Source organism: Eleutherodactylus coqui, unplaced genomic scaffold (assembly GCF_035609145.1).
Source record: "Eleutherodactylus coqui strain aEleCoq1 unplaced genomic scaffold, aEleCoq1.hap1 HAP1_SCAFFOLD_338, whole genome shotgun sequence".
NCBI lineage: Eukaryota > Metazoa > Chordata > Amphibia > Anura > Eleutherodactylidae > Eleutherodactylus > Eleutherodactylus coqui.
The window spans coordinates 7355-20000 of NW_027102559.1; positions in this window are offsets into that span (position 1 = coordinate 7355).

Sequence of the window (12646 nt, forward strand, 5' to 3'; positions counted from 1 at the left end):
CCGGCCAGGGGTGCGGACCGGGCTGGCCAGGCCGGCGGGAGCTGCGGCTGCCGGGGCTGAGCCGAGGGTCAATGCAGGTCCTGAGAACCGGGAAGGGGACAGACCGGTGGCTCCAGGCCGGGTTGGAGTTCCAGGAGGTCGGCCTGACTCTGGAGGTTTTCCCCTTGGCATTTCCCCATAGGCCAAAAGGGGGGGAAGTCAAAAAAGCACCCCCGGCAGATGTATGCAGAGGGGCTGGGGGGTGATGGGGAGCGGGTGTTTGGCAGCAGTGTGCTGGCTGAAGAGGTGTGCCTGGGCGGCTGCGGAGGGCCCCCTGAGTGCACCTGCCAGCGGTGGCTCAAAACCCTGGCTGAGCCTCCGATGTCCCCGGGCAGGGCCCCAGCAGGCCGGGCACAGACCGCAGCCTGCCCCCCTTGCCGTTTGATGAAGCTTGCACGGTCAGAAAAGTTTCAAAGTCCCAACGGGGAGAGAGTGTTGACGCCGAGGGGGTGCTGGCTGCTCCGGGGGCAACCCCTGGAGGCTGGGCACAGACTGCGGCAGCCCCCCTTGCAGTCGAACAAAGTTTGAGGAGACAAGTCATGAAAATGACAAAGTCCAAACTGCTCCAGGCGCCGGCCAGGGGGGGCGGACCCGGCTGGCCGGGCCGGCGGGAGCTGCGGCGGCCGGGGCAGAGCCGCGTGTCGATGCAGGTGGTGAGAACCGGCATGAGGGTAAACCTGGCCGCTCCGGGCCGAGGCACGGTTCCAGGAGGGCGGAAGGAGCGGGCCTGTTTCCCCTGATAGCGCCGACGGCGGTAAAATAAGGCCTCGCAAAACGTCAGCACGAACACCTTGTCGGGGTATAAGGGAACGAGCGGTGTGCGGTCTTTGACAAAGTGACAGTGTGTCTCAAAAAAAGCACCCCCGGCAGATGTGCGCGGACGGGGCTGGCTGGTGACGGAGAGCGGGCTGTTGGCAGCGGTGTGCCGGCTGCAGGGGTGGCCCGGGGCGGCTGCGGAGGGCCCCCTGAGTGCACCTACCAGTAGTTGCTCAACACCCTGGCTGAGCCTCCGATGTCCCCGGGCAGGACCCCAGGAGGCCGGGCACAGACCGCAGCTTGCCCCCTTGCCGTCCAATGAAGCTTGCACGGTCAGAAAAAGTTTCAAAGTCCCAACGGGGAGAGAGTGTTGACGGCGATGGGGGCGCCGGCTGCTCCGGGGGCCGGGGGGAGCCCCTGGAGGTGGGCCTGGGGGTGTGGAGGGGCCCCCTAGGAGCACCCAACAGTCGTGGGTCAAGACCCTGCCTGAGCCTCCGGTGTTGCAGGGAAGGACACCCAGGAGGCGGGGAACAGCCGGGGCAGCCCCCCTTGCAGTTGAACAAAGTTCGAGGAGACAAGTCATGAAAATGACAAAGTCCAAACGCTCCAGGCGTGCCGGCCAGGGGGGCGGACACGGCTGGCCGGGCCGGCGGTGGCTGCAGCTGCCGGGGCTAAGCCGAGTGTCGATGCAGGTCCTGAGAACCGGGAAGGGGACAAACCGGTGGCTCCAGGCCGGGTTGGAGTTCCAGGAGGTCGGCAGGACTCTGGAGGTTTTCCCCTTGGCATTTTCCCATTGGCCACAATGGGGGAAGTCAAAAAAGCACCCCCGGCAGATGTATGCAGAGGGGCTGGCTGGTGATGGGGAGCGGGCTGTTGGCAGCGGTGTGCTGGCTGCGGAGGTGTGCATGGGCGGCTGCGGAGGGCCCTCTGAGTGCACCTGCCAGCAGTGGCTCAAAACCCTGGCTGAGCCTCCGATGTGCCCGGGCAGGACCCCAGGAGGCCGGGCACAGACCGCAGCCTGCCCCCTTGCCGTTTGATGAAGCTTGCACCGTCAGAAAAGTTTCAAAGTCCCAACGGGGAGTGTTGAGGGCGAGGGGGTGCTGGCTGCTCCAGGGGCCGGGGGCAACCCCTGGAGGCTGGGCACGGACCGCGGCACACCCCCCCTTGCAGTCGAACAAAGTTTGAGGAGACAAGTCATGAAAATGACAAAGTCCAAACGCTCCAGGCGCCGGCCAGGGGGGCGGACCCTGCTGGCTGGGCCGGCGGGGGCTGCGGCTGCCGGGGCTGAGCCGAGTGTCAATGCAGGTCCTGAGAACCGGGAAGGGGACAAACCGGCGGCTCCAGGCCGAGCTCGAGTTCCAGAAGGTCGGCCTGACTCTGGAGGTTTTCCCCCTGGCTTTTCCCCATAGGCCAAAATGGGGGAAGTCAAAAAAGCACCCCCAGCAGATGTATGCAGAGGGGCTGGGGGGTGATGGGGAGCGGGTGTTTGGCAGCAGTGTGCTGGCTGAAGAGGTGTGCATGGGCGGCTGCGGAGGGCCCCGTGAGTGCACCTGCCAGCGGTGGCTCAAAACCCTGGCTGAGCCTCCGCTGTCCCCGGGCAGGACCCCAGGAGGCCGGGCACGGACCGCCGGTCGCCCCCCATTGTAGTCCAACAAAGTTTGAAGAGACGAATCACGGAAATCACAAGTCCAAAAATCCCTGAGAACCGGGAAGGGGACAGACCGGTGGCTCCAGGCCGGGCGTGAGTTCCATGAGGTCGGCCTGACTCTGGAGGTTTTCCCCTTGGCATTTTCCCATTGGCCAAAATGGGGGAAGTCAAAAAAGCACCCCCGGCAGATGTATGCAGAGGGGCCTGGGGGGTGACGGGGAGCGGGCTGTTGGCAGCGGTGTGCTGGCTGCAGAGGTGGCCCTGGGCGGCTGCAGAGGGCCCCCTGAGTGCACCTACCAGCAGTTGCTCTTGACCCTGCCTGAGCCTCCGGTGTTGCAGGGCAGGACACCCAGGAGGCGGGGAACAGCAGGTGGCAGCCCCTGCTGAAGTCGTTGGCAGAGATGAGTCTTTGAAAAAACGACAAAGTCCAAACGCTCCAGGCGTGCCGGCCAGGGTGGCGGACCCGGCTGGCCGGGCCGAGGGGAGCTGCGGCTGCCGGGGCTGAGCCGAGTGTCGATGCATGTCGCGAGAACCGGTATGAGGGTAATCCTGGTCGCTCCTGGCCGAGCCAGGGTTCCAGGGAGGCGGAAGGAGCGGGCCCGTTTCCCCTGATAGCGCTGACGACGGTAAAATAAGGCCTCGCAAAACGTCAGGACGAACACCTTTTTTGCATATAAGGGAACGAGCGGTGTGCGGTCCTTGACAAAGTGACTATTTCTCAATGTGCTGAGGAGTGGGGACCGCTCAAAGTCAAAGCACCGCGGCCGCCCCTCTGCCACCTCCCTGGGAGCAGAGTCATCGAGCGCGAGTGTCCCCACTCCGCCTGTGCAGGCCGCGGGGCCGACAGGCTGGCTGGCTGCCCGGGCAGACCCCGCTCTCCGAGCGGCCGGGCGCCACGTTCGAGAGGTGTACGAAGCCACCTTGGGGGCCTGCGGAGGCCCCCCTGAGAGCGCCTCCAAGCCCTTGCTGAGAACCCTGTCCTAGATGCCTGCGCGGGCAGGCGGGACCCCACCAGGAGGCCGTGCACAGCCCGCGGCAGCCACTGCTGAAGCCCAGGGCAGTTGGCAGAGATGAGTCTTTGAAAAAAAATGACAAAGTCCAAACGCCTCCAGGCGCCGGCCAGGGGGACGGACCCGGCTGGCCGGGCCGGCGGGAGCTGCGGCGGCTGGGGCTGAGCCGAGTGGCGATGCACGTCCTGAGAACCGGGAAGGGGACAAACCGGTAGCTCCAGGCCGGGCTAGAGTTCCAGGAGGTCGGCCTGACTCTGGAGGTTTCCCCCCTGGCTTTTCCCCATAGGCCAAAGCGGGGGAAGTCAAAAATGCACCCCCAGCAGATGTATGCAGAGGGGCTGGCTGGTGATGGGGAGCGGGCTGTTGGCAGCAGTGTGCTGGCTGCAGAGGTGTGCCTGGGCGTCTGCGGAGGGCCCCCTGAGTGCACCTACCAGTAGTCACTCAACACCCAGCCTGAGCCTCCGATGTGCCCGGGCAGGAACCCAGGAGGCCGGGCACAGAACGCCGGTTGCCCCCTTGCCGTTTGACGAAGCTTGCACGGTCAGAAAAGTTTCAAAGTCCCAACGGGGAGAGAGCGTTGACGGCGAGGGGGTGCTGGCTGCTCCAGGGGCCGGGGGCAACCCCTGGAGGCTGGGCACGGACTGCGGCAGCCCCCCTTGCAGTCGGACAAAGTTTGAGGAGACAAGTCATGAAAATGACAAAGTCCAAACGCTCCAGGCGTGCCGGCCAGGGTGGCGGACCCGGCTGGCTGGGCCGGCGGGAGCTGCGGCTGCCGGGGCTGAGCCGAGTGTCAATGTATGTCGTGAGAACCGGTATGAGGGTGATCCTGGTCGCTCCGGGCCGAGGCGCGGTTCCAGGAGGGCGGAAGGAGCGGGCCCGTTTCCCCTGATGGCGCCGACGGCGGTAAAATAAGGCCTCGCAAAACGTCAGGACGAACACCTTTTTTGCATATAAGGGAACGAGCGGTGTGCGGTCCTTGACAAAGTGACTATTTCTCAATGTGCTGAGGAGTGGGGACCGCTCAAAGTCAAAGCACCGCGGCCGCCCCTCTGCCACCTCCCTGGGAGCAGAGTCATCGAGCGCGAGGGTCCCCACTCCGCCTGTGCAGGCCGCGGGGCCAACAGGCTGGCTGTCTGCCCGGGCAGACCGCGCTCTCCGAGCGGCCGGGCGCCACGTTCGAGAGGTGTACGAAGCCACCTTGGGGGGCTGCGGAGGCCCCCCTGAGAGCGCATCCAAGCCCTTGCTGAGAACCCTGTCCTAGCTGCCTGCGAGGGCAGGCGGGACCCCCCAGGAGGCCGTGCACAGCCCGCGGCAGCCGCCGCTGAAGCCCAGGGCAGTTGGCAGAGATGAGTCTTTGAGGAAAAACGACAAAGTCCAAACGCTCCAGGCGCCGGCCAGGGGTGCGGACCCGGCTGGACGGGCCGGCGGGAGCTGCGGCGGCTTGGGAAGAGCCGAGTGTCAATGCATGTCCTGAGAACCGGAAAGGGGACAAACTAGTAGCTCCAGGCCGGGATGGAGTTCCAGGAGGTGGGCCTGACTCCGGAGGTTTTCCCCTTGACATTTTCCCATTGGCCAAAATGGCGGAAGTCAAAAAAGCACCCCCGCCAGATATAGTATGCAGAGGGGCTGGCTGGTGATGGGGAGCGGGCTGTTGGCAGCAGTGTGCTGGCTGCAGAGGTGTGCATGGGCGTCTGCGGAGGGCCCCCTGAGTGCACCTGCCAGTGGTGGCTCAGCACCCTGGCTGAGCCTCCGATGTGCCCCGGCAGGACCCCAGGAGGCCGGGCACAGACCGCCGGCTGCCCCCCTTGCCGTTTGACGAAGCTTGCGCGGTCAGAAAAGTTTCAAAGTCCCAACGGGGAGAGAGCGTTGACGGCGAGGGGGCGCTGGCTGCTCCAGGGGCCGGGAGGGAGGCCCTGGAGGTGGGCCTGGGGGTGTGGAGGGGCCCCCTGAGAGCACCAACCAGCAGTTGCTCAAGACCCTGCCCGAGCCTCCGGTGTTGCAGGGCAGGACACCCATTGGCGGGGAACAGCAGGTGGCAGCCCCTACTGAAGTCCTTGGCAGCTGGCAGAGATGAGTCTTTGAGAAAAAACGACAAAGTCCAAACGCTCCAGGCGTGCCGGCCAGGGGGGTGGACCCGGCTGGCTGGGCCGAGGGGAGCTGCGGCGGCTGGGGAAGAGCCGAGTGTCGATGCATGTCCTGAGAACCGGGAAGGGGGCAAACCAGTAGCTCCAGGCCGAGCTGGGGTTCCAGGAGGTCGGCCTGACTCTGGAGGTTTTCCCCCTGGCTTTTCCCCATAGGCCAAAATGGGGGAAGTCAAAAAAGCACCCCCAGCAGATGTATGCAGAGGGGCCTGGGGGGCGATGGGGAGCGGGCTGTTGGCAGCAGTGTGCTGGCTGCAGAGGTGTGCCTGGGCGTCTGCGGAGGGCCCCCTGAGTGCACCTACCAGTAGTCACTCAACACCCAGCCTGAGCCTCCGATGTGCCCGGGCAGGAACCCAGGAGGCCGGGCACAGACCGCAGCTTGCCCCCTTGCCGTCCGATGAAGCTTGCACGGTCAGAAAAAGTTTCAAAGTCCCCACGGAGAGAGAGTGTTGAGGGCGAGGGGGTGCCGGCTGCTCCAGGGGCCGGGGGCAACCCCTGGAGGCTGGGCACGGACCGCGGCACACCCCCTTGCAGTTGAACAAAGTTTGAGGAGACAAGTCATGAAAATGACAAAGTCCAAACGCTCCAGGCGCCGGCCAGGGGGGCGGACCCGGCTGGCCGGGATGGCGGGGGCTGCGGCTGCCGGGGCTGAGCCGAGTGTCAATGCATGTCCTGAGAACCGGGAAGGGGACAAACCGGTGGCTCCAGGCCGAGCTCGAGTTCCAGGAGGTCGGCCTGACTCTGGAGGTTTTCCCCTTGGCTTTTCCCCATAGGCCAAAATGGGGGAAGTCAAAAAAGCACCCCCGCCAGATGTATGCAGAGGGCCTGGGGGGTGATGGGGAGCGGGCTGTTGGCAGCAGTGTGCTGGCTGCAGAGGTGTGCCTGGGCGTCTGCGGAGGGCCCCCTGAGTGCACCTACCAGTAGTCACTCAACACCCAGCCTGAGCCTCCGATGTGCACGGGCAGGAACCCAGGAGGCCGGGCACAGACCGCAGCTTGCCCCCTTGCCGTCCGATGACGCTCGCACGGTCAGAAAAAGTTTCAAAGTCCCCACGGAGAGAGAGTGTTGAGGGCGAGGGGGTGCTGGCTGCTCCAGGGGCCGGGGGCAACCCCTGGAGGCTGGGCACGGACCGCGGCCGCCCCCCTTGCAGTCGGACAATGTCTGAGGAGACAAGTCGTGAAAATGACAAAGTCCAAACGCTCCAGGCGTGCCGGCCAGGGGTGCGGACCCGGCTGGCCGGGCCGGCGGGGGCTGCGGCTGCCGGTGCTGAGCCGAGTGTCAGTGCAGGTCCTGAGAACCGGGAAGGGGACAAACCGGTGGCTCCCGGCCGAGCTGGAGTTCCAGGAGGTCGGCCTGACTCTGGAGGTTTTCCCCTTGGCTTTTCCCCATTGGCCAAAATGGGGGAAGTCAAAAAAGCACCCCCGGCAGATGTATGCAGAAGGGGCTGGCTGGTGACGGGGAGCGGGCTGTTGGCAGCGGTGTGCTGGCTGCAGAGGTGTGCATGGGCGGCTGCGGAGGGCCCCCTGAGTGCACCTGCCCGTGGTGGCTGAAAACCCAGGCTGAGCCTCCGATGTGCCCGGGCAGGACCCCAGGAGGCCGGGCACAGAACGCCGGTTGCCCCCTTGCCGTTTGACGAAGCTTGCACGGTCAGAAAAGTTTCAAAGTCCCAACGGGGAGAGAGTGTTGAGGGCGAGGGGGTGCTGGCAGCTCCAGGGGCCGGGAGGGAGGCCCTGGAGGTGGGCCTGGGGGGTGTGGCGGGGCCCCCTGAGAGCACCTACCAGCAGTTGCTCAAGACCCTGCCCGAGCCTCCGGTGTTGCAGGGCAGGACACCCATTGGCGGGGAACAGCCCGCGGCAGCCCCCGCTGAAGTCCATGGCATTTGCCAGAGGCGAGTCTTGGAGGAAAAACGACAAAGTCCAGACGCTCCAGGCGTGCCGGCCAGGGGGGGGCGGACCCGGCTGGCCGGGCCGGCGGTTGCTGCGGCTGCCGGGGCTGAGCCGAGTGTCGATGCATGTCGTGAGAACCGGGAAGGGGACAAACCGGTGGCTCCAGGCCGAGCTGGAGTTCCAGGAGGTCGGCCTGACTCTGGACGTTTTCCCCCTGGCTTTTCCCCATAGGCCAAAATGGGGGGAGGCAAAAAAGCACCCCCGGCAGATGTATGCAGAAGGGGCTGGGGGGTGATGGAGAGCGGGCTGTTGGCAGCAGTGTGCCTGTGCCTCCGGTGTTGCAGGGCAGGACACCCAGGAGGCGGGGAACAGCCCGCGGCAGCCCCCGCTGAAGTCCATGGCATTTGCCAGAGGAGAGTGTTGGATGAAAAAACGACAAAGTCCAAACGCTCCGGGCGCCGGCCAGGGGGACGGACCCGGCTGGTCGGGCCGGCGGGAGCTGCGGCTGCCGGGGCTGAGCCGAGTATCGATGCATGTCGTGAGAACCGGTATGAGGGTAATCCTGGGCCCTCCGGGCTGAGGCACGGTTCCAGGAAGGCGGAAGGAGCGGGCCTGTTTGCCCTGATAGCGCCGACGGCGGTAAATTAAGGCCTCGCAAAACGTCAGGACGAACACCTTTTTTGCATATAAGGGAACGAGCGGAGTGCGGTCTTTGACAAAGTGACTATTTCTCAGAGTGCCGAGAAGGGAGTGGGTACCGCTCAAAGTCAAAGCACCGCGGCCGCCCCTCTGCCACCTCCCTGGGAGCAGAGTCATCGAGCGCGTGTGTCCCCACTCCGCCTGTGCAGGCCGCGGGGCCGACAGGCTGGCTGGCTGCCCGGGCAGACCCCGCTCTCCGAGCGGCCGGGCGCCACGTTCAAGAGGTGTACGGAGCCACCTGTGGGGGGTCTGCGGAGGCCCCCCCTGAGAGCGCTGATAACCCTGTCCTAGCTGCCTGCGCGGGCAGGCGGGACCCCCAAGAGGCCGGGCACAGCCCGCGGCAGCCCCCGCCGAAGTCCACGGCAGTTGGCAGAGACGAGTCTTGGAGAGAAAACGACAAAGTCCAGACGCTCCAGGCGCCGGCCAGGGGTGCGGACCCGGCCGGCCGGGCCGGCGGGAGCTGCGGCTGCCGGGGCTGAGCCGAGTGTCGACGCATGTCGTGAGAACCGGTATGAGGGTAATCCTGGGCCCTCGGGGCCGAGCTACGGTTCCATGAAGGCGGAAGGAGCGGGCCTGTTTCCCCTGATAGCGCCGACGACGGTAAAATAAGGGCTCGCAAAACGTCAGGACGAACACCTTTTTTGCATATAAGGGAACGAGCGGTGTGCGGTCTTTGACAAAGTGACTATTTCTCAGAGTGCTGGAGTGGGGACCGCTCAAAGTCAAAGCACCGCGGCCGCCCCTCTGCCACCTCCCTGGGAGCAGAGTCATAGAGCGCAAGTGTCCCCACTCCGCCTGTGCAGGCCGCGGGGCCAACAGGCTGGCTGGCTGGCTGGCTGGCTGGCTGCCCGGGCGACCCCCCTCCGAGATGCCGGGCCGAGGCGTAGGCAGCCGCCTCCATCACACCACCCAAGGCGAGAGAGTGGGTCAACGGGAGAGCCGTCGCGGCCGGGGGACCCTCGCCGCGCCCATGTCCGGGGAAGGACCTCAAGGGCCCTGCTCCCCGGCGCCCCGGCGAGCGGGTTCACCCTCGGCGCGTACGGCTCTCGGCGATGGGTAAGGGACGCGCGTGGGCGTCCCTCCCGTCCCCCGCGGAAGAAGGCGAGCGACTCTGCGCGTCGGGACACCCCGCGGAGCCCCCTGCGGGGGGAGTACTCCGGGGGAGAAGCGTGGCGCAGGGGGTGCAGCCCTTTCCCAGGCCACCGTGCGACGGCGTCGGTGGGGCCGACGCCGAGAGAGAGAACGATCCGGGCTCTCCCGCCTCAGGGCGGCCGAGAGCGGGGCACGGGCCCCACGTTTGGTGACGGTTTTCCCGAAAGCGAAGGACCCCCGCCTGTCCCCTCGGGCTCCGGCCGATGCGGGCGGTCCAGGGCGGGGATAGGGGACGGCGGCCTGCGGACGACGCGCTTTATCCCCAGAAGGAGCGAGGCATGAGGGGGTGTTCCACCCCCGCCGGCCGGTCTCGCTCCTTCTCCGGGCTACGCCTCGGCGGAGTAAAGACCCCCGGGTCAACGCTCCCGCGTCCGGGTGCCGCCGCGCGTCCCCTTCCCGCGGGGGGGTGGATCCCTTCCACCCCTGGCCGTTCGAGGCCCGTGCGCCTCGGGCGGCCTCCCTTCCGAGAGAGGGAGAGAGAGACGGAGGACGGTGGTCCGCGACGGCGCGAGACGTCCAAGTTGTGTTCCCCACGGCGGCTACCCGGTCGATCCCGCCCGGTGGCCTAGGCTTTTCCCCACTCTGCCTGTCCAGGCCGCGGGGCCGACAGGCTGTCTGCCCGGGTAGACCCCGTTCTCACTGAGCGGCCGGGCCCCAACCTTCAAGAGGTGTACGAAGCCACCTCGGGGTGGAGCCCTTCCACCCCTGGCCGTCCGAGGCCCGTGCGTCTCGGGCGGCCCCCCTTCCCGAGAGAGGGAGAGAGACGGAGGACGGTGGTCCGCGACGGCGCGAGGCGTCCAACTTGTGTTCCCCCACGGCGGCTATCCGGTCGATCCCGCCCGGTAGCCTAGGCTTTTCCCCACTCTGCCTGTCCAGGCCGCGGGGCCGACAGGCTGTCTGCCCGGGTAGACCCCGTTCTCACTGAGCGGCCGGGCCCCAACGTTCAAGAGGTGTACGAAGCCACCTCGGGGTGGAGCCCTTCCTCCCCTGGCCGTCCGAGGCCCGTGCGCCTCGGGCGGCCCCCCTTCCCGAGAGACGGAGGACGGTGGTCCGCGACGGTGCGAGGCGTCCAACTTGTGTTCCCCCACGGCGGCTTCCCGGTCGATCCCGCCCGCCGGTAGCCTAGGCTTTTCCCCGCTCCGCCTGTCCAGGCCGCGGGGCCGACAGGCTGTCTGCCCGGGTAGACCCCGCTCTCCGAGCGGCCGGGCCCCAACGTTCAAGAGGTGTACGAAGCCACCTTTGGGGGGGGCTGCGGTGCCCCCCGCCCCGAGAGTGCCTCCCAGGCCGAGGGAGCCCGGCGGTCGAGTGTCGTAGGAAAGCGCGTGCCACGGCTGTGTCGGTCACAGGGGCCAGAGGTAGTTTGGGCAACGGCTTAGATCCGTATGAAGCTCATCCTTTCCGGCCTGTTCTGGCGGCGGCTAGGCGCGCGCGCGCGCGAATGGCACGACGCCCCTGGTTCCAGCGAGGCGACGGCGCCCCGCACCCCGCTCTCCGGGCCGAGCAGAGCCCCCGAGCGCAAGAGTCCCCGCTCCGCCTGTCCAGGCCGCGGGGCCAGCAGGCTGTCTGCCCGGGTAGACCCCGCTCTCCGAGCGGCCGGGCCCCAACGTTCAAGAGGTGTACGAAGCCACCTTGAGGTGGAGCCCTTCCACCCCTGGCCGTCCGAGGCCCGCCGGTAGCCTTGGCTTGTCCCCACTCCGCCTGTCCAGGCCGCGGGGCCGACAGGCTGTCTGCCCGGGTAGACCCCGCTCTCCGAGCGGCCGGGCCCCAACGTTCAAGAGGTGTACGAAGCCACCTCGGGGGGCTGCGGTGCCCCCCGCCCCGAGAGTGCCTCCCAGGCCGAGGGGAGCCAGGCGGTCGAGTGTCGTAGGAAAGCGCGTGCGCGGCTGTGTCGGTCACACGAGCCAGAGTTAGTTTGGGCAACGGCTTAGATCCGTATGCAGCTCAACCTTTCCGGCCTGTCCTGGCGGCGGCTAGGCGCGTGCGAACGTCACAACGCCCCTGGTTCCAGCGAGGCGACGGCGCCCCGCACCCAACTCTCCGGGCCGAGCAGAGCCCCCGAGCGCAAGAGTACCCGCTCCGCATGCCCAGGCCGCGGGGCCGACAGGCTGTCTGCCCGCGTAGACCCCGCTCTCACCGAGCGGCCGGGCGCCACGTTCAAGAGGTGTACGAAGCCACCTTAAGGGGGCTGCGGTGGCCCCCTGCCCCGAGAGTGCCTCCCAGGCCGAGGGAGCCCGGCGGTCGAGTGTCGTGGGAAAGCGCGCGCGCGCGCGGCTGTGTCACACGGGCCAGAGTTAGTTTGGGCAACGGCTTAGATCCGTATGCAGCTCAACCTTTCCGGCCTGTTCTGGCGGCGGCTAGGCGCGCGCGCACGTCACGACGCCCCTGGTTCCAGCGAGGCGACGGCGCCCCGCCACCCCACTCTCCGGGCCGAGCAGAGCGTCCGCTCTCGCTCCTTGGAGCAGAGCCCCCGAGCGCAAGAGTCCCCGCTCCCGCCTGTCCAGGCCGCGGGGCCGACAGGCTGTCTGCCCGGGTAGACACCGCTCTCCGAGCGGCCGGGCCGCAACGTTCAAGAGGTGTACGAAGCCACCTTGGGGGGCTGCGGAGCCCCCCCTCCCCATGAGAGCGCCTCACAGGCTTTGCTGATAACCCCGTCCTAGCTGCCTGCGCGGGCAGGCGGGACCCCCAGGAGGCCGCGCACAGCCCGCGGCAGCCACCGCTGAAGTCCACAGCAGTTGGCAGATAGGAGTCTTGGAGAAAAAAACAACAAAGTGCAAACGCTCCAGGCGCAGATCAGGGGTGCGTACCTGGCTGGCCGGGCCGGCGGGAGCTGCGGCTGCTGGAGTTGCACCGAGTGTCGATGCATGTCGTGAGAACCGGTATGAGGTTGAACCTGGGCCCTCGGGGCCGAGGCGCGGTTCCAGGGAGACGGAAGGAGCGGGCGTGTTTCCCCTGATAGCGCCGACGACGGTAAAATAAGGCCTCGCAAAACGTCAGGACGAACACCTTCTTTGCATATAAGGGAACGAGCGGTGTGCGGTCTCTGACCAAGTGAGCATTTCTCAAACTCGAAGCACCCGCGGCGGCCTCCCCTCTGCCGCCACCCCGCACCCTCCTGGGGCAGAGCCACCGAGAGCAAGAGTCCCCCCCGCACTCCGCCTGCGCAGGCCGCGGGGCCAGCAGGCTGGCCGGCTTGCCCGCCCGGGCGACCCCCCTCCGAGACGCCGGGCGGAGGCCTTCCCACGCGAGAGAGTGGGTCGACGTGAGAGCCGACGCGGCCAGGGGACCCTCGCCGCGCCCCTGTCCGGGGCAGGACCT